Here is a 26,305-nt window from a genome sequence, read left to right on the forward strand (position 1 = left end):
CGTCACGTAAACAAACGCCCCCGCGGGGGAAGAGGAGGAGCAGGCAGGGACTGTGCTAGCGCCGTACGCGGAGCCCAGGCGCGTTCGTCAAGTTCTTCATCGTGAAATTTATTGAGGGTTAAAAAGATTTTTTTTAACGTGCAACTGAACGGCTCCTTTACGCTTCCCACAGCTGCATGTTGCCGGGCTCCCACACCTGCTGTAAACTTGAGGTCCGAGGTGCCGCGCAGGAGGCTCTCGCTTCAATGTGCTCTTTTCCCCCTCTGCTGTTCTCGCAAGACTTGATCGCTTCGGGGCATAGATTTTTGCTCTTCTGGTTCGTATTTAATGGGAAAAAACTTTAGAACCTTTATAATAATAATATTCACCTCCCCACACTCCCACTGTTTTGTTCTGTTCGTTTCATTTTCATGCCGATTTCTCCTACTTAGGAGAAGGAGCTTTCAATTTCTGTGGCGAGAAGGCAAATTCCCGCAGGACTTGAAAGCCAGCAATCTGGAAACCTGCAGATATGTCCTTCAACTGAATGTTGACCCATGTTTTATGTATTTAAAAATAATACCAGTCTCGGGTATTGAAAAGTGTTTGTTTTGATGGAAGACAGGGAATACAACAGGAAGAGGCTAGTAGTATTAATTTTCAGTATAGGTAATAAACTAATTATCCTAATTATTAGCAAAAATCGAAGCAATTTATTTCATTTCCATTTGACGACTTCAAAATGAAAAAAAAATAACGAATATATATATATATATCTCATTCTGGAGACATTCCAACAATCTTATTTCAGTTTGATAAATAAGGATGGAAAAGGAGATAAAGTGTATGTTAGTTCCTAAAAGAATCAGTGTGAATGTCAACATTATAATTGAATCACTTATTGACAAATTTCATTGTTTACCACTGCAGTGTGAACACAAGCTAAAGTGGAAATTCCCACCTGAGGTGTCAGCATCATCATCATCATCATGGAAAACTATCTGGAGTATAATTCTTGCTAAAGGTATAAAACTTTTTTTAAAAAGGAGGAAGGATGCAATTGGTTTGGATAAATGGACATATGTATTTTTTTAAAAGGGAAAATAATGGAATATAATTAGTTATTATTCCATAGGAGGATATGTCATTCAACAGAGGGGTTCTGTGACTGATACCTTTTTTTTTTTAATCTTTTAGTAGCAGTTTCAATATAATTTATTTCATTTTTAATCCTGTATTTTTTATTTTATGCATTTTAAAACATTCTGATAATGGATCCATAGTCTTTAACAGATCCCCAAAGGGGTTCATGATACTTTGATCTAGCCAAACCCTCTTATTTTACAGATGAAGAATGAGAGGCCTATAGAGGTTAAAAATGGAGCCTAAAGTGCTAAGTAGCAGAGGAAGCATTTGAAACCATGTCTTTTGACATCAAATCTAGCTTCAAATCTAGCCCAGGCTGCATCTAAAAATAATAGAATATCCTCTTAGTTTGAAAATGCAACTTAAAATGATGTTTGACTGTGATGGACTTGGCTTATTTCAAGATTGAGATAATTAAAGGCAATTCTAATAGACTTATGATGGAAAAAGCCTTCTGTGTCTAGAGAGAGGACTATGGGGACTGAATGCGGATCACAATATAGTATTTTCACCTTTGTTGTTGTTGTTTTTGTTTGCTTGTTTTTGTTTTTTTCTTTCTCTCTTTCTCACTCTTTTGAGCTGATTTTTCTTACAAAGCATATGTGGGAATGTGTTTAGAATAATTGCACATTTGTAACCTATATCGGATTACTTGTTGTATAGGGGAAGGCAGAAGGGGGAGGGAGAAAAATTTGGAACCAAGATTTTGCAAGGGTCAATGTTGAAAACTCTGCAAGTATTTTGAAAAATAAAAAGCTATTATTAAAAAAAAGAAGAATCAATATTATTAGAAAATAAAGCCACTGTCTTATTCAACAGTGTTACTTAAAAAAAAAAAAAAAAAAAAGTTAGAGATGCAGAAAAAGAAGTCCTGAATCAAGATAACCCTGAATCCAATCCTGACTCCACATTTACTAATTATGTGACATTGGAAAAAATCACTGAACTTTGCTAAACTTCATTTTCTAATTTGTAAAATGAGAATGATAATGTTACACTCAAAACCATAACTCTCAAACCTGACAATTTATTTTCTTTTTGAGTAATCCAAGGATACAATTTTAAGCAGTCAGCTAATAAAATAAAATACTAAAGGAACATAGCAAAAAAAAAAAAAAAAAAAAAAAAAAAAATCCAATACTTTCCCACAAATACCTCTAGTTCTTGAATTCAAAGAACAAACCTCTTTCATTCTTCCATATAGATTCCCCAACCCCTAAAAAGGTACATACAGATAATGCCAAGCCTAGAGGACAAGTTTATAATTACTTTCCTCTACCAGCTCAGTAACATTCCTAGTTTTTTTCATCTGCAGATAAAGGCAATAAAAAATTGAAAAGATATTTGAATCATACCCTTAATATTCTTGTTCAAGTATAGGTTGTGCTAAACATCCCCTGCGATTCTTTCTAGCTCTAAAGTTTTGTGATTCTATATTTCTTACCTATGTGTCATTCATGTATGTGCTCTGGCCACACATACTCCCTACATTTGTGTCCCTTAATTTATTCACTTTTCCCCCTGTTGGTATGGGTATTTCTGGGAAAGTATGCTCCAGATTTATTGGAAATTTTTTTAAATGAGGAGAACAATGTTATATTCCTACTTTTTGTTCTTTTAGTTAGGCACTTTAAAAAAGTTTTATTTTAACACTCTTTCCTACTCCTTCCTGTGATAAATCAGCTCTGCTGATTTTTTGTGAAAATTAAATTATTGCTATTAGTTAAGTTTACATACATTGTTTATGTATGTAAATTGATCGATACGAAAATTAAATTATCCTTTGCCATATCATAGAATTTAAAACTGGAAGAATTCTTAAAGATTAGTCCCCCTGTAATTGAAAGTTAAAATATAAGAAACTTGGGGAAAATGATCACCTGTCTCACCATTGTCATATGGCTTACAGTGGTTCTCAAACTTTTGTTCTCAGTATCTTCATGTTGTTAAAAAACTATCAAGGATTTGTTCAAAGAGTTTTTGTTCGCATGGGTTATATTTATAGCTATTTACTATATTAGAAATAAAAAATAATTTTGAATTTGTACACCCTCTGAAAGGGTTTCAGAGATCCCAATAATTCTTTAAACTACACTTTGAGGATCACTGGCTTATACTGTAATATATATTTCCTAAACATAATTCCTGAAGTTTGAACCTCACACTAATGAAATCTTTAAAATGTGTATCTAACATAATTCTATTCTATTGGTACATTCCCATTCTCTTGAATTTACTGACTTCTTATCAGAAATTTTAACTAATATCTATGATTTCTGACTGTTAATTTTGATTTGTAGGAGCTTGAATATAAAGAATTGAGAGTATGATTTTTTTTTTTTTTTTTTTTTTTTTTTTTTTAGCAAAAGAGTGAGTAAATCAATAGGTTTTTGTAAATACTTCTGTCTCTAAGCAATCATTTTTTATTTTATTGATGGCCGGTATCAGTGCATTAAAGAAATTTTTTTTACTCTAGAAATGTGCTCATAGTTGTTGGACTTTTGAGTAGCCACTGTAACTGACAGAAATACAGGAACAAGGCATCTATATCATACTTCCAAATTATGCTAATTTGTCATGTTGTTGGAAAGGGTTTTTCCTATCCAGAGTGAGCTTTCTTGCAACCTGTGCATCACTCAAACCAACTCTGAATTTAAATAATCTGATTTTATAACATGGAAGATTCTCAGTAATCACACTCTGTGGTTTATGGTCCCAAACAAGATTTTCCCTAGAACATATGGTTTTGATCCATTTTAGCTTTTCCTTAGAAATTTTTCATTTTTATCTTGTGAAAAATGAAGCTGACAAAGCATATTTTTTTCTTAATAGTATTTTATTTCATTTTTCCAAATACACATAAAGATAGTTTTTAACATTCATTTTTGTAAGACTTTTTACCTCAAATTTTTCTCTCTCCTTATCATACCTCCTCCCTCCCCAAGTCACCAAGCAAATTGATATTGGTTAAATATGTGCAAGAAAAATCAGACCAAAAGGGAAAACAACCAGGAGAAAGAAAAAGCAAACAAACACATGTTAGAATTCTTACAAAGTGCTAAGTAAGTAGAATTGAGGAGACAGTGGTTAAATCTAGTTTAGCATTGATTTAATCCTACAAACAAATAATGGTTTCCTAGTGATATAATGATTGATGTGTATTCAGTGTACAGCATATAAGCAAGAAGCTCTCAGGGTCAGAAACAGAAGCCCACTAGAAGCTCTTGGAGGAGGAGACAGATTCATTCCATCTTCTACCTTTGTGCTGGCTGGAGGCTGAAGCTGGGAGAGGCAAAGGACTAGTGGCAGGAGCTCTCAGAACCAAGAAGAGAGATAGGCCTCTAAGAAAGCTAACGGGGCCCAAGGAAGGAGACAAAACTTTGAAGGAGAAAATAAAGGATTTGGACTTTAATACCTGGCTTCATTCAGGGTGATTACACTGAACTGAATAAAGTCTGCTCCCAGAAGCCCCCTAAGAAATCTGCTCCCAGAGAAGATTAAATTTTAGAGGAGAATATTACATTTTGGCGCCTAATGTGAGGCCAAGAACCTTCATCTGTAACTCAGAAATTAGGGTGAGTACATCAAGGAAACTTTGTAAAAGGGCTAAAATAGTATTTCAGCTAAAATGGGACAGATGTTTAGAAAACAGCCTTCTTTTCCTCTTCAAGGAAAATGTGTCGAAAGCTTGGTCAAACTGATTAAAAAATCAAGGTTTATTTTCATTGATCTTTTAAAAACTTGGTAGCAGATCATTGATCTTTTAAAAACTGTACACTCTTTGGTTCTCTAAGGAAAAAGAATTGAATCCAAATGAGTAGAAATTAGTAGGAGAGTAATTATACCAATTCTACAATGAAAATGGACCTGACTCAATTTCCAAAGACACACTTAATACATATAATTTAATACAACTGGCTTTAATAAATTATATAAGTGTTAGAATAAGGAAAAAGAAGAAAGAGCAGGAGGGGGAAGGATCTAAATAAACTAAGTGAAAAGGATGAAGAATCAAATAAGAATGGAGTTAAGTATAATTTTAAGTGTGGTGCTTCACAGCAGGAGAAATTAGGTCATTTCCCATCCCCTGACCTACTTCCCTCAATTAACCCTTCATGGATGGAGGGAGAAGGAGGAGGGGGAGAGGCAGTGACACAATCAGTGCTACCTATGAAGCAGCCTATGAAAAGATTACAAAAAGCACTGGTTAAGGCAAAAAATGAAGGAAAGGATATATCTGATTTAATAAATGCATACCCTGTGATTGAAGAGCTTGATTCTTCAGGTCAAAAAAGGAGAAGATAAACTTCTTTTGATTTGGAAAAAATTAAGGATTTGAAAAAAGGTTGCACTCTTTATGGGGCTACATTGCCTTATGTTAAGATGTTTGGCTTATGAAATCCTAACCCCTAATGACTGGAAATCCATAGCAAGGACATGTTTAGAACCTGGACAAAACTTGTTGTGGCTTTCAGAGTATCATGAAACATGTAGGATTCAAGTCTAAGCAAACTGGAGTCAATATACAAATCACCTTTGACCAACTAGCAGATGATGGTCAGTATGCAGAGAATTCAGAACAGATTAATTACCCTATAACAGCTTATGAACAAATTGCTACTGCTGCAACAAATGCTTGAGGTTTCCTCCCAGAAAGATGGGGGGGGGGGGGGGGGGGGGGTTGGGGGGGGAGGAAGCCTTCACAAAAATAGAGCAAAGTGAACCCTTTGCGGATTTTGTGGGACATTTGCAAACAGCTGTTACAAGAACCATTGGAGAAAATGTAGCTACAGAAATTATGATAAGACAACTGGCTAAGGAAAATGCCAGTGAGGTTTGCAAAAGAATTATATGGGGACTACACAAAGATGCTCCTTTAGAGGCCATCATAAGACGCTGTGCCACAGTGGGCACAAATGCTTATTATACTCAGACTATGATGAACATGGGAAGACAGGGTCCCTCTTGGCAAGGGACTTCTAGAGAAATTTGCTGATGTTTTCAGTGTGGAAAAATAGGACATCTAAGAGCTCAGTGTAGGTAAAGAGATAGAGTGAGAGGAAAGGGAGAGAATAAAACCCAAAACCCCATGTCCAAAATGCCACAAGGGCTTCCACTGGGTCTCAGAATGTAGATTGACCCAGGGAAATGAGAGGCAGGGCCCAACTTCAAGATATCATACAAAAGACAGGTGGGACATGATGACAGCTGAGTTTATACCCAGGGAGTCTTTATTTATTTTTAAATAACTTTTTATTGACAGAACCCATGCCAGGGCAATTTTTTACAGCATTATCCCTTGCACTCACTTCTGATTTTTTCCCCTCCCTCTCTCCACCTCCTCCCCCAGATGGCAAGCAGTTCTTTACATGTTAAATAGGTTACAGTAGATCTTAGATACAATATATGTGTGCAGAACCGAACAGTTCTCTTGTTGCTCACGGAGAATTGGATTTAGAAGGTATAAATAACCCATGAAGAAGAACAAAAATGGAAGCCGTTTACATTCATTTCCTAGTGTTCTTTCTTTGGGTGTAGCTGCTTCTGTCCATCCTTGATCAATTGAAACTAAGTTAGATCTTCTCTTTGTCAAAGAAATCCACTTCCATCAAAATAAACCTTCATACAATATCGTTGTTGAGGTATATAATGATCTCCTGGTTCTGCTCATTTCACTCAGCATCAGTGAGTCTCGCCAATCCTCCCAGAGAGTTTTTAGAAGATCAGGACTCTGATGTGATTAATTCGCTGAAAAGCAATCAGATAGCAGAAAGGGATTACAATTGGGGAGAATACAGGCTTTTTAAACCTACAGGGCAGTGTCCAGTGCACACAGCTCCAATGTAATTGCCAGATGATGATGAGAGATTTAGAAAGTAGTAAATAGAAGGGAATTAGAGAGGTTAACTGCTTGGGAGAAAAGGTTTGCTTGTATTCCTACAAATGGAGAAAGAAACAGATGGAGAAGGAAACAGATGGGTGGCAACAAGTACCTGGAGAGAGACAGAAAAAGAGAAAAACCTTGAAACAAAGGAGAAGACCTAAGAACAAAATCTGCAGGAATCATTGGATTCCCTAACACGAGATGAGACTGTTGCAGGGCTTGAAAACCAGTAGGAATCATTGGATTCCTTGAAATGAAAAATTGTTGATGAGACTATTGCAGGACTTCAAAACTTGCAGGAATTATTGGATTCCTGGCACATGAACTAATGCACAATAGATTTCTTTTGGACTATTTCTAGGATTTATGGACGTGTATAATTCCTCATGTTGATTCATGTTATTTGTTATATCACTACTAGCCTGTGTTATATTACTATGTGTTTATGTAACTTATGTAATTATGTGTAATATCTCCCATATTGATGGATTTATGTATACCTGTTTTAAGAGTGAGCCCTTTCAGAGACCTGCTAATCTGATTTGATTTCCATTTCCTTTGGTGTTTTCATCTCCCTTCCTGAGATATCAGGGAGGGCATGATCACTTCTTTTTGTGGTGTTTTCATCCCTTTTTTGAGCAGTCAGGGAAGGTGTGATCACCTTCTTTTTGGGGGTTCTCACCTTCTTGAGATCAGGGAAGTCATGACCATCTATGTTCAAAAAACAAAAGAAAGTGGGAGATGTTAGGATTCTTACAAGATGCTAAGTAAGTGGAATTGAGGAGACAGGGGTTAAATCTAATTTAGCATTGATTTAATCCTACAACAAATAATGGTTTCCTAGTGACATAATGATTGGTATGTACTCAGTGAACAGCATATAAGCAAGAAGCTCTCAGGGTCAGAAACAGAAGCACACTAGAAGCTCCTGGAGGAGGAGACAGATTGTGTTGGCTGGAGGCTGAAGCTGAGAGAGGCCAAGGACTAGCGTCAGGAGCTCTCAGAACCAAGAAGAGAGATAGGCCTCTAAGAAAGCTAACCAGGCTCAAGGAAGGAGACAAAACCTTGACGGAGACAATAAAAGATTTGGACTTTAATACCTGGCTGCATTCAGGGTGATTACACTGAACTGAACAAAGTCTGCTCCCAGAAGCCCCCTAAGAAATCTGCTCCCAGAGAAGATTAAATTTTAGAGGAGAATATTACATTTAACAAACCAAAAAACGTGCTTCCATCCACTTTCAGTTTCCATAGTTCTCTCTCTGGATGCTCATGGTATTTTCCATCCCAAGTGTACTGGCATTGCCTTGAATTGTATTGTTGAGAAGAGCCACGTCCATCACAGTTGATCATCACATAATCTTGCTGTTACTGGGTACAGTGTTCTCCTGGTTCTGATCACTTCACTCAAAATTAGTTCATGTAAGTTTTTTCAGAAAGCATTTGATCTTAAAGCAGCTTTATTATAAGACCCTTCTCTTTGCCAGCACACAAGCCTATTTCTTCTAGGAGCTTGTCCTGTAGATCTCAAACTACTCTCCCTGTGGTTCTTTCATAACATTCTATCTCCTTTCTCTGTGCTTTTGTACAGCTTGTATACATGACTTTAATATACTCTTCTGCCCCCCTGTCACTAGTATATCTTCCCAGAGCTCTTCCTGTTTGTAGGGAACAGAAAGATTCTTCTATCTTGCTGGTCTCCTTACCTGGTCTCTTTCTGACTCCAAGGGACAGAGAAAAATGCTATTTGATCTTGTAATGCCAAAATTCACTTTTAATGGGGTGACCAGCTCCTCCAATTGTCCTATTTCGTATTCTGCCTTAAGGTTATGACCATCCCCACTTAATGGTTGAGATAAAGGTATTATAGACATTCCTTAATGTCATTAGAATATCAGTAACCTCCTTCTATTAGGTTATCCCCCCCTAGGTCCCTCCATTGTTGTTATTCCATAAAAGGCTCCCTACCCAGAGACTCGGGGCTAGACTCTTTGAAATGATAGTCCAGTCTAGCCCTGGGATCAACATGGATGCATTGGTCCCAGTATTTCTCTCCATTTAATAAACTATTGAACTGGTCTCTAATCTCTGTCTTGCTCAGTTTCTTTGGCATTACATTTGGAGGCCCCAGTGAGATAATTAGAAAATGAGCAGGATTAGAGATGAGACTCTCGGGTCTCTTCCGTGGGCAGGGTGGCTGCGAATCTGAATTCTTGGCCTGGAGAGGTCGGGCCCCACTGGATTTTTTCCAGAGCCTCCAGGAAAGAGAGCAATTTCCAGCCACAATAGCCTGATGGTAGACAACCCCATTTCGGCCACAGGAGAGTAAGTTTGTCTGGGTACCTTTTGGGGTACCATCTGGTTATGTCTTAAGACTTGTTTTGTTTGTTTGGTTTGATTGATTGGTGAATAACCGGACAAGGTTGTCACTTGGGGTGCCCTTTTTAGGGGTGCCATTTGCTTGGTTAATGAGTGGCCTACTGGACGCAGGGGTCGCTACTGAAGTGTGATCTAGGCACTCTGCCGCCTCAAGACTTTTTCTGGAGCAGATGCTTTGCTTGAGGAAACTCTGTCCAACTCTTTTCCAGAGACAAAGGCCGGTCCTTTGCATTTCTAAGAGAGGTCCTCCCACTTCTTCCATCAAGTGGGAAGTATATACATTTGAAAATGGGACTCAGTTTCACTGCTTGGGTCATCCTGTGTTAGAGTAATGCTAGCCCCTCCCACGTTTGCATGGTCAGGGGGCTATCTACAAAGACTGGGGGTTTTAAAAAATGCCATTTGGTTTGGCTTTAATGTTAATGTCCTACTGAATGTTGTAATTGTGCAGTCTAAATGTGACCAGTGTTCTGTATGTCTTGTATGTTATTAGACAGTCTAGTTGTGCTCTGTGTTGTAAGTGATTTTTGTGAAATTGTTTGTAATTTGTCTGTTTCGGTAACTTAAGAGCTCTGTTAAATTTAAGAACAATGATCAAATTTGGGAATTGGTTATTTCAATACTGAACTCCAGCTGGTGAAAACATTTGATTAGGAATTTAAAGATGATTCTAAATTTGGGAAATGAATTGGTTATCCTTAAGTATAAGATCTTAAAGGAACAATAGCTTGTTAAAGAAGTTCTGTTAACTTGCCAGAAAGAGGTCATGTGCCTCTAATTTTACCTAAAGTATGTAACAAGGACTTTTCTGAAAACTTCATCCCTGGCCAAGCTGGGCTTAGGAGAAGTCCATTGGGAATAATGGCCACATGGGGCCAGAAGGAGAGAAAGAAACTATGTTGTTTTATTATTTGAAATGATTTAGAAATGGATTATACGCTTTAAATCCAGCTGTGCTGGACATGTAGGTTTTATGGGATTCCACCACCCACCCACTGATTTCTGCTACTTTAAATGTTGGGTGGGGTAGGGATCTTTTGTAAAGATTTAAACTCGCCTCCTCCCCGCCCTGCTATAGGAGCCATTTAGTTAGCCTGGAGTGAAGTTAAATTCGACTTTGCTCCCCACCCTTCCAATCTGGTCATCGGTAATCACTATATCCTAAATACTTGAGCAAATAAGTATTCGGTCTTGTCATCTATTGGTTACTAGATATTGTGCCTGGATATCCAAGTATTTTTTTAAGGTTTTTAATTAATGAGAGGCCACATCTTATAGCAGTCCTATCTCAGACTGTTCTAACTTTTCTTTGTTAGATTTGTTTTTATTTCTAGATTTGGTCAAATTGCAGATATATTGATTTGCTTCTGGGACCTAGATCAAACCTTTGTTTGTCAGCTCGCTACACTACAGACCCATCCCCCTCACAGACTGAGCATCGTCCCTGTTCAGCTTAAAGAAGCAAATGACAGCCATCGCCCACTTTTCCTGATGTAATTCGGACTGATGGGGGGAGTGGGAAAGTGGTTGACTTGTTAAAATTTTCACTGTATTACTGTGCTGTGTTTAAGACTTGGAATGGAAATTGTTAAACTTGTGTAACTATTGCTGTTATGTTTGAGGGACTTTTAGTCTGTTATGTATATGCATATGTGTATGATTTATATGTGGGATGGTCATTTGATAATTCCTTTCCAAAAGAAAAAAAAGGGAGGAGAAGAAATAGGAAATTGGGAAAACTGGTATCTTGCTAGTTCAGATTTAATTGGAAGTCCTTTACTCCTTGCTTAAATTTACTAGACTACGATTTGCTGGTTGTGCTTTAACTTGGAAATCCCTTATTCTGTTGGAATTGCCCTGGCAGACTCAGTTTTAGGGGATTATTTTTTAGAAACAACCAGAAATTGGATACCTGTCTTGGAACTGGCAGTCTCTCTGAGCTGTCCACTCCTGTTACCTCAGATCCTTAATTAGTATTTCAGCGTACTTAAAAGGACTTTGTTGATATTGAGGCCTCTAAAAGCTTGGGGTTTGCCTGCCTTGGTCTAACTGTGCATAATCTGCATTCTAGTGGCAGCCCTGTTTGTTCCTCTGGGTGGGACAGGTGGGGCTACTCCAAGCCTCACCCTTCTCTCCTGGAGCCGGCTGCCCCTCTGAATGGGCAACACAACTGCCTTGAGCCTGCTGCTCTCCATAAGCAGAGGCCGAGTCATGCACAAATGACCACAGCTGTCCATATGCTCCCCAACTGCAGAGGATCTGACAATTGATTGTCAGAAATAATTGAAATAAGGAACTTTGTGTATTGCTGATTAATTCTGGGGTTATCAGGGAGAGACTTGACCTTGCCATAAGTCCTTGCATTGGTCTAGCTTTATTTTGATAGTGCTAAGACCTTAGAGGAAGGTAATTCAAAGATTAGAATAGTTCCAAGAGAAAAAGGAGGGACTGTACTGCCAAAGTTCACTTTTAATGGGTTGACCACTTCCTCCAATTGTCCTATTTCATAATTCTGCCTTAAGGTTATGACCGTCCCCACTTAATGGTTGAGATAAAGCTGTCATAGACATTCCTTAATGTCATTAGAATATCAGTAACCTCCTTCTATTAGGTTATCCCCACCTAGGTCCTTCCATTGTTGTTATTCCATAAAAGGCTCCCTGCCCAGAGACTCGGGGCTAGACTCTTTGAGATGATAGTCTCGTCTAGCCCTGGGATCAACATGGATGCATTGGTCCCAGTATTTCTCTCCATTTAATAAACTATTGAATTGGTCTCTAATCTCTGTCTTGCTCAGTTTCTTTGGCATTACAAGCTCAGCCAGTCTTTTGGGTTTATCTGCTTCTGGGGAAAGATGAAAAAAAATGCCACTTCGTTGACTTCCTACCACCAGTCCCCTTATCTGAACTGTGTGGGGTTCTGTGAGAGAAAACTCTGTGGGAGTCCAGTGAGGACTGGACTATAAGGCTAAGCCCTGGTGGATAAATTTACCTGAACTCATTCCTTAGTGATCAATAAACTCTGCCATCCCCTCCCTTATTAAAAGATTGTGAACCCTAGGCTATTAGTCTTCAAACATGATCTTCAAACCCTAAGGCCCCCTGCCTTATTTTCATCCCCTCAATACAAACTCTGCCCTCCCTCCAGCTCCATAAGTAATAAACTTTATTTCTTCTTAAGACTTTTCTTTTCCCACACTTTCCAGCTTCTGATTCTTACTGAGACCTAGCAAAAACAGCCTCTCTGGCCATTCTTTCTAACTCTGGTTACATTTTCAAATATTATCTGGCTGAGGTAGAAGAACTGGAATACTACTTATTCCACACGCCACCTCTAATGATTCATGTAATGTATATCTACCACCCTGCTGACATTTTGGTAGCTCTTATCTACTAACCTCCAGGCATCCTTTCCTTATTGACATCAGTGGCTTTTTTCTTCCCCAACTCTACCCTCAAACTAGAGGAATTCAGTACACATTTTGACACTCCCTTAACATCTTAACCTTCTAGCTATTGTTGCGTCTGGCTCTTCATGAACTATCTCTTGGGTTTTCTTGGCAAAGATTGTGGAATGGGCTGCCATTTCCTTTTCCAGAGGATTAAGGCAAACAGAATTTAAATGATTTGTAAGTATCTGAGTCTGGATTTGAATTCCAATAAGGGGCTCTGTCCCCTAAGCCATATCTAGCTGTGTAAAAAGATATAACGATAGCTAACTTTTATATAGCGCTTTAAAGATTGCGAAACATTTAAACAAATATTATCTTATTTAATCATCTCAACAATCCTGGGAGGCAGGTGTTAGTATTCCCATTTTTTTCAGATGAGGAAACTGAGTCTGAGAGAAGTAAATTGGTTAACTAGGATTTATTAAGTGCCTACTATGTGCCAAGCACTATGCTAAAACCTAGTGCTATTGATGTGGGAAAGATTCCTATTTTTGATTCCCAAACCCCTCTAGTTAATGTAATTACCCTTTGACTCACAAATCCTGGTCCCTTTGAATTCCAGTAGAAGATCTGGACCTGTCCCAGCCCCATCCGGATCTGAGCCAACTTTGGGGCTATACCGAAAAGCCCCTCGAGCTAAATCTCCCATTGTAAAATGGAGACACTGGGACCCCATCTTTGCAGAGATTCCAAACATGCCAGCCATGTGGGGACACTCTGTCCACTGGACCCTCTGTCCAGTGCCCTCCTTATCTCTACCTTTACCTATCTCCTTACTTCTAAACCCAATAATAAATCTCTTTTATCAATCTAGCTCTCTGGGCCAATAAATTCCTTTATTGGGAACTTGCACCGCTACTAGACCTCATTTACTGCCATATCCTTGCGCCGAATCCAAGGGGGTTGCAGGAGAGCTGTTTGACTCCCTGTACCCCAAACCTGCCACTAGACCTCAACTAAACCCTTATCTCATTTAGGTACCCCAAATCTAGACCTCAACAATATGAAGATGGGTAAGAGACAATCCCACATCTTAGTCTAATCAAAAAGACAACATATAAACAACTATGTATAATCAAACTATATACAGAATAAATTTGAAATAATCAACTGAGAGAAGATACTAGCATCAAAAGGGGATTAAGAAAGCCTTGTAGAAGTTAGATTTTATCTGAGACTTGAAGAAAATCAAGAAGAGGAAGCATAAAAAATAAAGAGCAAGAGAATGCAAGAGAAGAAGACATGATAGACAGTCAGTGAAGAAAATGCACAAAGATGGAAAATAGGGTTTCTTATTTGAAGAGCAGCAAGGAAGCCATTGTCACTGGATCATAGAATACATAGGAGATGGGAAGAAAGGTAAAAAAGTATTAAAAAGGCAGGAGAAAGCCAGGTTATGAAGGACTTTAAAATCTGAACAGAAGATTTTATATTTGATCCTAGAAGTGATGAGGAGTCATTGGAGTTGATTTGCAATCATCCTAGGAACATCTCTCATTGGTACTGCATTTCTTCATTTTTGACATTCTGAACTTGACAAATATTGGAAAATATAAAGAACAGAAAAAGTAGATTGCACATTAAACAACAGATATCCAAATAACAAATATACATGTTGCTCCTAGTTTTCTTTAAAATATGCAATAAATTCAGTTTGTTAGTTCTAAAGTCTCAGTTGTCTACTTCCTTCTAATTACTTAAGTTCTCTTCTGCAAATTTTTTAAATTTTCAGTTGAAGTGGTTTTTTCATCATTGTCATTATCTACCCTCTCTCCATTCCTTCCTCACTGAAAGTAAAAATCAAAACAAAACAAAAACCCTTCCTTGTTATCAATAAACAGTCAAATACAATAAATCTAGTTATTGGGCATGCTGAAAACCTGCATCTAATTTTGCAAATATAGTTAGTTAACCTTTATGTCAAGAAGTAAGAAGCATGTTTTATTTTCAGTCGTCAAAATTGTTGTTTGTTTGTTTTTTTAACTATATTATAATCATTGTATATCTAATCATTGTATCTTCTAATTCTGCTGAAATCACTCTACAACAGTTATAAAATAATCCTTCCCAGGTTTCTCAATTTATAATTTAATATTATTTCTTCTTTCCTTTCTTCCTGCTTTTAGAAAAAAAAAAGTATTTACAAAGCTATTATTGTAATAGCAATTGGTACAAAACACCTCTTCCTCCCTCCTCCAGAGTTTGTGACACAGTTTCCCCAAACTGAATACAGAGTACAGGGAAATATGGGCTAATGCTTAAAGAGCATATGTGGCAGAGGGATAACTCACAAGTCCTGGAAGTCCCTTTGTCAAAGTCCTTAAGATATTTCCTCTAGGTATGCTGTAGTTATTTTCCTCCTCAACTAGCCTCTATAGGGCCTTGACTCTGTATTTAATTTGTCCTTACTTTCTCAGGAAGACAGTGATATCAGCTGTTCCAGGAACACTTCATTGTCATCATTTATTTATTTATAACATTCTTTTTTTAAAAAAATATTCCCAATTCTTTCCCTTCCTCCCTCTTTTGGTAATGTTGGCATCAGTGTTGATTAGGGAAATTGGTCTATTGTTTGCTTTCTCTATTCTGGCTCTTCGTGGTATATATAACCATATTTGTGTCATTTGGTTGATCTTCTTTACCTATTTTTCAAGTAGTTTATATAATATTAGAATTAATAGTTCTTTAAAGGTCTGGTAAAATTCACTTGTAAATCTCTCTGGTCCCACAGATTTTTTCTTAGCAAGTTCATTTATGGCTTGTTCGATTTCTTTTTCTTTCCTTTTTTTTTTTTTTTTTTAAACCTTTTTATTTTCAAAATATATTCATGAATAGTTTTCAACATTCACCCTTGCAAAACCTTGTGTTCCAATTTTTTTTTCCCTCTCTTCCCCCTACCCCTTTCCTTAGATGGCAAGCAATCCAATATGTTAAACATGTGCAGTTCTTCTATACATATTTCCACAATTATCTCGCTGCACAAGAAAAAAATCAGATCAAAAAGGAATAAAAAATTGAGAAAGAAAACAAAAAGCAAGCAAACAACAACAAAAATGAAAATACTATGCTGTGATAAAAACATTCAATCCCTATAGTTCTCTTTCTGAATGCAGATGGCTTTTTCCATCACAAGTCTATTGGAATTGGCCTGAATTACCTCATTGTTGAAAAGAGCCACATCCCTCAGAACTGATTATTGTATAATCTTATTGTTGCTGTGAATATTGTTCTCTTGGTTCTACTCACTTCACTTAGCATCAGTTCATATAAGTCTCTCCAGGCTTTTCTGAAATCATCCTGCTGATTGTTTCTTATAGAACAATAATATGCCATAACATTCATATATAATTTATTCAGCCATTCTCCAACTGATGGGCACCCATTTAATTTTCAGTTCCTTGTCATTATAAAAAGGGCTGCTATAAACATTTTTTCACATGTGAATCCATTCCCCATTTTATGGGGAAATTGCTAGAATTGTGCTGGTATGCACAATTTGATAGCCCTTTAGGCATATGGTGCTCCAGAATGGTTGGATCAGTTCACAATTCCAGCAACAATGTGTTAGTGTCCCAATTTTCCCACATTCCCTCTAACAGTCAGCATTATCTTCTCCTGTCATTGTAGCCATTGATTTCTTTTTCTAAGGAGAGTCATTTAAATGTTTTATTTTTATTTATTTATTTAATATGGACAATTTGTATTATTATAAGCATTCATTTATTTTACTTAGATTGTCAGTTTTATTGGCATATAACTGAGCAAAACAGCTCTTAATAATGGCTTTAATTTTTTAGTAATTTGTTTTCTTCTTCCTTTTTTAATCAAAAGAATTCAGTACAAAAACATTTTTCTACCTTTTATTTATTTATTTATCTGCCTGTTTTTTTGTTTTTTTTTTTCCCCCATAAAACCAAGTGTTAGGTTTAACAAGGATTTTTTTAACTTTCAAATTTATTGAGCTCTCCTTTGATTTTTAGGATTTCTGTTTTAGTGTTTTTCTTCTCTGAAAATGAATCCCATTCTTCTCTATTTCCATAGTAACTTTCTATGGTTGGAATCTTTCCTCTTTGCCTACTCATTTTTGTTTTGTTTTATTTAAAGCAGTTTGTTCTGGGAAAGCATTTTCACAGTTAAAGGTTCTGATAAAGGCCTCATTTCCAAAATATATAGAGAATTGACTCTAATTTGTAAGAAATCAAGCCATTCTCCAATTGATAAATGGTCAAAGGATATGAACAGACAATTTTCAGATAATGAAATTGAAACTATTTCCACTCATATGGAAGTGTTCCAAATCACTATTGATCAGAGAAATGCAAATTAAGACAACTCTGAGATACCACTACACACCTGTCAGATTGGCTAAGATGACAGGAAAAAATAATAATGAATGTTGGAGGGGATGTGGAAAAACTGGGACATTGATGCATTGTTGATAGAGTTGTGAATGCATCCAACCATTCTGGAGAGCAATATGGAATTATGCCCAAAAAGTTATCAAACTGTGCATACCCTTTGATCCAGCAGTGCTACTATTGGGCTTATACCCCAAAGAGATCATAAAGAAGGGAAAGGGACCTGTATGTGCCAAATGTTTGTGGAAGCCCTGTTTGTAGTGGCTAGAAACTGGAAAATGAATGGATGCCCATCAATTGGAGAATGGTTGGGTAAATTTTGGTATATGAATGTTATGGAATATTATTGTTCCATAAGAAATGACCAGCAGGATGAATACAGAGAGGCTTGGAGAGACTTACATGAACTGATGCTAAGTAAAATGAGCAGAACCAGGTGATCATTATATACGATACTGTATGAGGATGTATTCTGATGGAAGTGGATTTCTTTGACAAAGAGAAGATCTAACTCAGTTTCAATTGATCAATGATGGACAGAAACAGCTACACCCAAAGAAATAACACTGGGAAATGAATGTAAACTGTTGGCATTTTTGTTTTTCTTCCTGGGTTATTTTTTACCTTCTGAATCCAATTCTTTTTTTTTTTTTTAATTTTTAATAGCTTTTTATTTACAAGTTATATGCATGGGTAATTTTACAGCATTGACAACTGCCAACCTTTTGTTCCAATTTTTCCCCTCTTTCCCCCCACCCCATCCCCTAGATGGTAGGATGGCCAATACATGTTAAATATATTAAAGTATAAATTAAATACAAAATAAGTATACATGTCCAAACCATTATTTTGCTGTACAAAAAGAATCGGACTCTGAAATATTGTACAATTAGCCCGTGAAGGAAATCAAAAAATACAGGTGGGAAAAAATATAGGGATTGGGAATTCAATGTAATGGTTCTTAGTCATCTCCCAGAGTTCTTTCACTGGGTGTAGCTGGTTCAGTTCACTACTGCTCCATTGGAACTGATTTGGTTCATCTCATTGCTGAAGATGGCCAGGTCCATCTGAATTGGTCATCATATAGTATTGTTGTTGAAGTATATAATGATCTCCTGGTGATCTCCTGGTCCTGCTTATTTCACTCGGCATCAGTTCGTGTAAGTTTCTCCAGGCCTTTCTGAAATCATCCTGTTGGTCGTTTCTTACCAAAGAATAATATTCCATCATATTCATATACCATAATTTATTCAGCCATTCTCCAATTGATGGGCATCTACTCAGTTTCCAGTTTCTGGCCACTACAAAGAGGGCTGCCACAAACATTCTTGCACATACAGGTCCCTTTCCCTTCTTTAAGATCTCTTTGGGATATATGCCCAGTATTAACACTGCTGGATCAAAGGGTATGCACAGTTTGATAACTTTTTGAGCATAGCTGAATCCAGTACTTTCTGTGCAACAAGAGAACTGTTCGGTTCTGCACACATACTTTATATCTAGGTACACTGTGACATATTTAACTTGTATAGGACTGCTTGCCATCTGGGGGAGGGGGTGAAGGAGGGAGGGGAAAAGTCGGAACAGAAGTGAGTGCAAGGGATAATGTTGTAAAAAATTACCCAGGCATGGGTTCTGTCAATAAAAAGTTATAATTAAAAAAAAAATAAAGCAGTTTGTTATTATAATTATCTCTAGTCCTGGTGTGGGGATGGTGCCTCTGGCCTCAGGTCCTTCTGACTCTTATTTTTTTAAGCTTTGTTCTAAGTTCAACCTCTGTACTTTTCCAGTACTAATCTTGGAAATAATTGCAGTAATGTTTAAATATGCCATGAAATAATATTTCTTGTAGCCTTTGGATGTATCATTAATTGCTAAGAAAAAGAGATAAAAAAATTTTATGAATCACTTTATATGTCCCTCCACATCAATTAATATACATTCTTTGATGTCAAGGTCTGATAATGTGAGGATAGGGAAAAATATATTGAGAAAATATGTTTCAAGAGAAAGAAATAAGTGAGAACAAAGATTTGTAGATTATACAAATGTCTCCATATTATGAAAAATTCTTCATTCATTCAAAAAAGAGTTAATGATCTACTGGTCATCCTGCCATCTAGGGGAGGGGGTGGGGGGGTAAGAGGTGAAAAATTGGAACAAGAGGTTTGGCAATTGTTAATGCTGTAAAGTTACCCATGCATATATCCTGTAAATAAAAGGCTATTAAATAAAAACAAAACAAAACAAAAAACAAAAAAGAGTTAATGGGGTTGGACATGGTAAATATCAAGTAATATTGAAAAAATGCAACTATCTATGTTTTAATAGATGTGGGATGAAAATTATTCCCAAGTTGGCTATCTGTATGTAATCATAACATTCAACAACACTAAAATAAGAATTTATTTTTTTCTGTGCAAATTTATAAGAATACAAATTATATTTTTATTTTTTTATTATAGCTTTTTATTTACAAGATATATGCATGGGTAATTTTTCAGCATTGACCCTTGCAAAACCTTCTGTTCCAATTTTTCCCCTCCTTTCCCTCACCCCCTCCCTTAGATGGCAAGTAGACCAATATATGTTAAATATGTTAAAGTATATGTTAAATACAATATATGTATACATATCCATACAGTTATTTTGCTGCACAAGAAAAATCGGACTTAAAAATAAGGTAAAATTGACCTGAGAAGGAAATCAAAAAGCAAATGGACAAAAATAGAAGGAGTAGAATGCTATGTTGTGGTTCACATTCATTTCCCAGAGTTCTTTCGCTGGGTGTAGCTGGTTCTCTTCATTATTGAGCAAATGGAACTGATTTGGTTCATCTCATTGTTGAAGAGAGCCATGTCCATCAGAATTGATCTTCATATAGTATTGTTGTTGAAGTATATAATAACCTCCTAATCCTGTTCATTTCACTTAGCATCAATTCATGTAAGTCTCTCCAGGTCTTTCTGAAATCATCCTGTTGGTCATTTCTTACAGGACAATAATATCCCATAATATTTCATTCATATACCACAATTTATTCAGCCATTCTTCAATTGATGGGCATCCATTCAGTTTCCAGTTTCTAGCCACTATAGAGGGCTGCCACAAACATTTTTGCTCATGCAGGTCCCTTTCCCTTTTTTAAGATCTCTTTGGGATATAAAGCCCAGTAGTAACACTGCTGGATCAAAAGGTATGCACAGTTTGATAACTTTTTGAGCATAGTTCCAAATTGTAATGTTCTTCTCTAAATATAATGTTCTCTGGGAGCAGGTTTCTTGGGGGGCTTCTGGAGGCGGCCTTAGTTTCAGTTCTATGTAATAATCACCTCAAATGCAGCCAGCTGTTAAAGTCCAGGCCTTTATTGTCTCTTCCAAAATAGCCCGGTTAACTTTCTTAGAGGCCTATCTCTCTCCTTGGTTCTGAGAGCTCTTGTTGCAAGTCCTTTGTCTCTTCCAGCTTTAGCCTCTCTTCTTCCAAATGTCTCCAGCTAGCACAAAGGTTGAATATGGAATGGATCTGACTCCTCCTCCAAGAGAGTGGGGTTGTGGCCTTCTCTTAGACTTGTGAATCTTCTCCACTGAATCCTGACTTGTGAGTCCCCTGAAGTCCCTAGTTGGCTTGTGGGAGCTTCTTATATATGATCTCTTAAAGGTGTGAGAGGTGTGAATTCTTCCAAAGGTGTGAACTCCAAAGGTGTGAACCAAGTACATAAGCATTGTTTCTATCAATTCCAGTAACTTAGCACCTTGTTTCAAGTTCTGGCCCATAACACAAAATTACTCTTCAGAATGGTTGGATGCATTCACAATTCCACCAACAATGCATCAGTGTCTCAGTTTCCCACATCTCTGCCATCATTTAGCATTATCTTTTCCTATCATCTGAGCCAGTTTAAGAGGTATATAGTAGTATCTCAGAGTTGTCTTAATTTTCATTTCTCTGATTAATAATGACTTGGAGCATCTTTTCATATGTCTCGAAATAGTTTCAGTTTCTTCATCTGAAAATTGTCTGTTCATATCCTTTGACCATTTGTCAATTGGAGAATGGCTTGATTTGTTATAAATTAGAGTCAATTCTCTATATATTTTGGAAATGAGGCCTTTATCAGAACCTTTGACTGTAAAATGTTTTCCCAGTTTATTGCCAGAATTTATTTTTAAAAGAGAAAAATGACATGCAATTAAAAAGATTCATCTTCTTTCTTTGCTTCTCAGAGAAGTATTTGTGAATGATTCTACCATTTATCTCTAATTTCCTTCTTTCTTCTGGTCTTGGCAAAAATGTCAAGATAGAGATAATTTGGTTCCTTCGGCAATGTGCCCACTTAGCCATTTGACAAAGCTCTCAACCAAAACTATTTAATTTTTAGCATTCTCTGTTCTCTTTCCTGTCTCTCTGTCACCATTACTGCAAAATTGGAAGGGGGATACACAGGACTGAGGGATATTTTAATTTTTGTTTGTTTCATGAGGTTCCATGGCCAAACAAAACTAGCTAATAATTAGTGATCCTCAAGCTTATTTTCCTACCAATATGAAATTTTTGAGTTATCTATGCAAGAATTAAAGGCAAATCTGATGAGAACCTCTATTCATAAGATGTTATAAGCAATAACCAATAGTGTATTACATCTTTCCTATTGTAACATTAGAACAGGCTTAATGAGGGTTTACATTTTCTCTTCCTGCTGGATTATATAGAGAATGTATAACATCTCATACACAATTCCATACACAAAAGCTTAGTGAGTTTATTTTCAGTCCAGAAAGACTGGCAGTCTAGTGCTGTGTGATGATAAGGAATTGCTGTGTGATGATGAGGAATTTGCAGGGAGCCAGAACTGAGTTCATATACAAATGAATTAATATACATTCTTTAGGTATTTTGAATGGAACTCTATTTTATATCTTTTACTTCTGGATTGTTTTTTGTTTGTTTTATTTTAGTTGAAAGGCTAATGATTTATGGGAGCTTAGTTTATTTCTTGTTATTTTGCTGAAATTGTTTCAATTAATTCTTAGTTTTTAGAATTCTCTAAACAGACAATTGTGCTCTCTGAAAAATATAATCATTTTGCTTTCCTTTTGCTCATAGTTGCTCTCTTAATTACTTATAAGCAACATTTCTAGAAAAATATAAAATAATGGTCAAGAAAACAAACATTGCTGCTTTGCCTCAATCTCTATTTGCCCTGATCTATTTCAGATGGATACTATTTCTTATATTAGGAAAAGGTCTATTTATTCATATATTTTCTATACCTGTTAACATTTTATGGCAATGATTTTTGTATTTCCAAAATCTATTTCTGCGTCTAGTGATATCATATATGTTTTAATTATTAGCCTGATCTAGTATTATAGTTTTTCTAATGTTAAACTAATTCAATATCCTTTATATAAATCCAACCTGCTCTTGACATAAAATGGTTTAACATGTTGCTGTAACCTTTTTTGTCTATATTTTGTTCAATATTATTGCATCAATAATCATAGGGATATTGTTTTATAGTTTTCCTTCCATGCTTAGTCTTTCTCTGCTTTGGGTATTAAAATATATTTTTCTCATTAAAGGGATATGGTATGATTACTTCTTTTACCATTTTTGCTAAGAATTTATGTAATATTGTAATTAATTATTCTTTAAATGTTTATTAGAATGCACTTGTAAATCTATCTTATCTTTGGTTCTTTTTGGAGTTCCTTTAAACTTCTCTCAACTTATTTCCCTGAAATTGGATTTTTTAATTTCTCTATTTCTTGTCCTTTTAATCTTGGTATAATATTCACCCATATACTTTAAGCTATAACTTTTGTTGGCATGTATTTGGGCAAAGTACTTTATAATAATTATTTCCTCTTCCTTTTTTTAAAAATTATTTTTATTTTTCATGTTGGTAATTTGTTCCTTTTCTTTATTTAAATCAAATTAGCTAAAGATTTTTCCATTTAATGAAATTTGGCTTAAACCATACTCAGTTTGCCTAATGTGAAGTCCACAGCATTCTCTTTCGCTATATAATAGTAATAACCTCCTTTGGTTGGTTGGTACTTGCATCTTTAAAACAGGGAAGATTGAGCTGGTCATTCTCTTTTCACCATCTCTTTGACAGTTCTTTTCAACGACTCCTTTTTCCTGAATCCAGACTGAATGGACCTGATTGGATGAAGTATTTCTCAGTATTGAGCCACATGTTCCCTGTTTCCAGAACTGAGACCTTGGGGAGGTCATTTACTCTCTGGAGGAATGGACTTTGAACCTGAGATATAGGAAGTTGCAGGAAGTGACATGACTTGTAGGCGGCGGCCAGCATTAGTGATCATTGATCAAGGATGGTTACATCCTGTTACTCTTATTCAATGAGAAGACTCGAGTGTTTTGCTTTTAAACCCTGGACATGCTGGAAGCAGGTCAGGTTCCAGGGGCACATGGTGGGGGGTGGGATGGGTCCCAGGTGTGTGTCTGTGCCTCTCCCTGCAGGGATTAAATAAATGTTTTCTCTTTGTACCTGTTGATGTCTCCTATTAGTTAATTGGATTGGGAAGGGGGGGTCTTACACCTGACCCGTCCCACACAAGAGTATATACCATGAACTGAACTAGGGAGACGGAAAGAATTCCCTTTTCCTGTTCTCCCTCTTTTACCCTGGCTCCTAGTAATGGGCCTGGAGATATTTGTTTCTGTTAAGGGTTATTTGTCCTCAGTTTCAGGTGCTGGAAGTGAAGAAGAGTTTGAACCTGAGAGACCTTGGAGCTAGTATTGCAGGTGGAGGTGCAGCAGCCAGCCATGTCATTATCAAACCCTAAGAAGTTAGACTGAGACTTAAGTCCAAGGAGGGTTTTGCACTTGGATTTTGGACTGTGATTTTTAGGAACTGAACTTAAGCTATGAATCAAATTCTCTTACCTTCCCCATTGACTGAGGAGATAGAAAAGGAATTGAGAATTATGCCTTCTATGTGTTGGGGCAACTATGTTTGTATATATTTATATCTCTGGAAGTAAATATTCCTTTTGTAAGAGCTCTACCATGTTACATTATTTTCTTTAAAAAAAAAAAGTTCCTAATTTTCTGCTTTCAATTTTGTTAATCCCTTTTTTGAGTTTCATAATTCTATTTTTATGTTTACTTAGTTTTTTAAAAATGTGTTATTATGTAGTTTTTTTAAAGTTACCTTCCAAATTCATTGATCTTTTTTCTTCTCTTTTGATAATTAAAGTATTTAGTGTTATAAATTTTGCCTCCAGGATCCCTTTGGCTATATACTAAAAGTTTTTGTATGTTCCTCATTTTCCTCATTTACTTTAATATTATGTATTGTGTCTATGATTTGTTCTTTGACAAACTACTTCCTTTGTTTTAAAAAAAATTGTTTTAGTCAGTATTGTCCTCTCACTCTTTCATCTCACCCATTCCTACCCTTGAGAACACTGGAAACAAAAACTATTAGAAATATATAGTTAATCAAACAAATTGTTCACATTAACCATGTCCAGAAAACAAAATTTGTCTTGCATTGAGTCTTCTATTCCGATCAGAAGACAGATCGTATATTTTCTTGTTAGTCGTGTTAGTCTTTTTTTTTTTCTACCTCTTCCAATCTCCCAGGATTGTAACTTGGAGTTATCCTTAACTTTTCACTCTCCTTCCCTCTAGCAAAGGAGTATTGGCATTAGTCAGCACTCTCTGAGTTCAAGTTCTGATATTTGGATGAAATAAGTGCTTAAAAGTCATTGAATACTCCGAAATCCAAACAGGGATATACAATAAATATACACTGGCACTTAACTTTCTCCTCAATTTTCATATGGAAATATAAGATAATGCTACCATACTCCTTTGGACTTCAGACATTCATAAGTATAAGTTACTTACATTCAGCTTGGCTAGAATCTTTAATCAACAGGATGCTATATCAGAGAAGCTAAAGCTAATCAAATAAGGCCAATAGGACACTTTTGTCCTCTACCTATCCCACTATTGACTAGAGGTGAATGGTGGTATAAAACTGTCTCTTGCTTCAAAGATGCAACTCAAATTCCACCTTCTAAAGAAGCCTTTGATGATCCTACCAACTGCTGCTACTCTGAATTACTTTATATTTAATTACTTTGTACTTATTTATATTTATTCTCTTAATGTTATTCTATACATAGATAGATACTTGTCTCTCTTGTTTAACTTTAATCTCTAGCAAGAAGAAATTGTTTTATTCTTTGTATTTGTATCTCCAGGACCTAGAACAGTTCTTGATACTAAGTGCTTAATAAAAACCTATTCATTAACTGATAAAACTAACATTAACATAGTTTGGCTTATTACGCTAACTAGCTATCATTTCTGGAAACAATTTCAGGGCCTGAGGAGAATGAACTTCGATGGGAAAAAGAAGAATGGGAAAGATGATTTGGAGATTGGAGCAGACATAGAATCCCATAACAAGAGAAGCAAAATAACAAAGAAGGATCAGGGACAAAAATTATCTTCTAAAGGCCTATCTAGGATTGACCTTGTAGTTGTAGATTGGCTAAAGTAGCAGCTATGCTATATACGTATGGATCCATTTAACTATACCAATGACTACATTTGATGAGGCACGAAAAGCCTTGCAGCTAAAGAAAGCTGGTGTTCTGGAGGTTTAGTGGAATTCCTTCTGTTCTGATGACCTAGCTTTGCTGCCATGGTGAGTAGGTATGCAAAGGGAAACAACATTTATTTTATTAGTAATTTTATTCTAATATGTTTTAACATTTAATTAATAATTGAATCCTTTTAGCCTTACATCACAATTAATTAATTTTATTAAATTTTATGGTCTATGTGTATTTCATTGCAAAAGACAATCTTTGCTCTCAAGGAGTTCACAGTCTAATGGATGAAACAATATGTAAACAATTCTGTAGAAAGAATTATAAAGGATGAAATAGAGATAACCAACAGAGGGAAGGCCTTAGTATTTAGGAAGATTGGGAAAGTTTTCTTGTAGAAGAATGGATTTTTATCTGAGAAGGAAGAAGGTTGAGATGAGATAGGAAAGAATTCTAGACATGATGGACAGCCAATTAAAATCTACAGAGCCAGAAAATGAGCTCTATTGTG

General features: G+C 36.2%; 1 long non-coding RNA gene across 1 annotated transcript; it reads left to right on the top strand.

The window, feature by feature from the left end:
* Positions 1–10: 10 nt before the first annotated feature.
* Positions 11–24,212, top strand: LOC105750781. The gene is made up of 3 exons (XR_001121236.2): positions 11–316; positions 910–1,003; positions 23,319–24,212. It is a non-coding gene; the product is annotated as an uncharacterized LOC105750781 (long non-coding RNA).
* The last annotated feature ends 2,093 nt before the right edge of the window (positions 24,213–26,305 follow it).

The sequence above is a fragment of the Sarcophilus harrisii genome, chromosome 5, assembly GCF_902635505.1.
Source record: "Sarcophilus harrisii chromosome 5, mSarHar1.11, whole genome shotgun sequence".
NCBI classification, from domain to species: domain Eukaryota; kingdom Metazoa; phylum Chordata; class Mammalia; order Dasyuromorphia; family Dasyuridae; genus Sarcophilus; species Sarcophilus harrisii.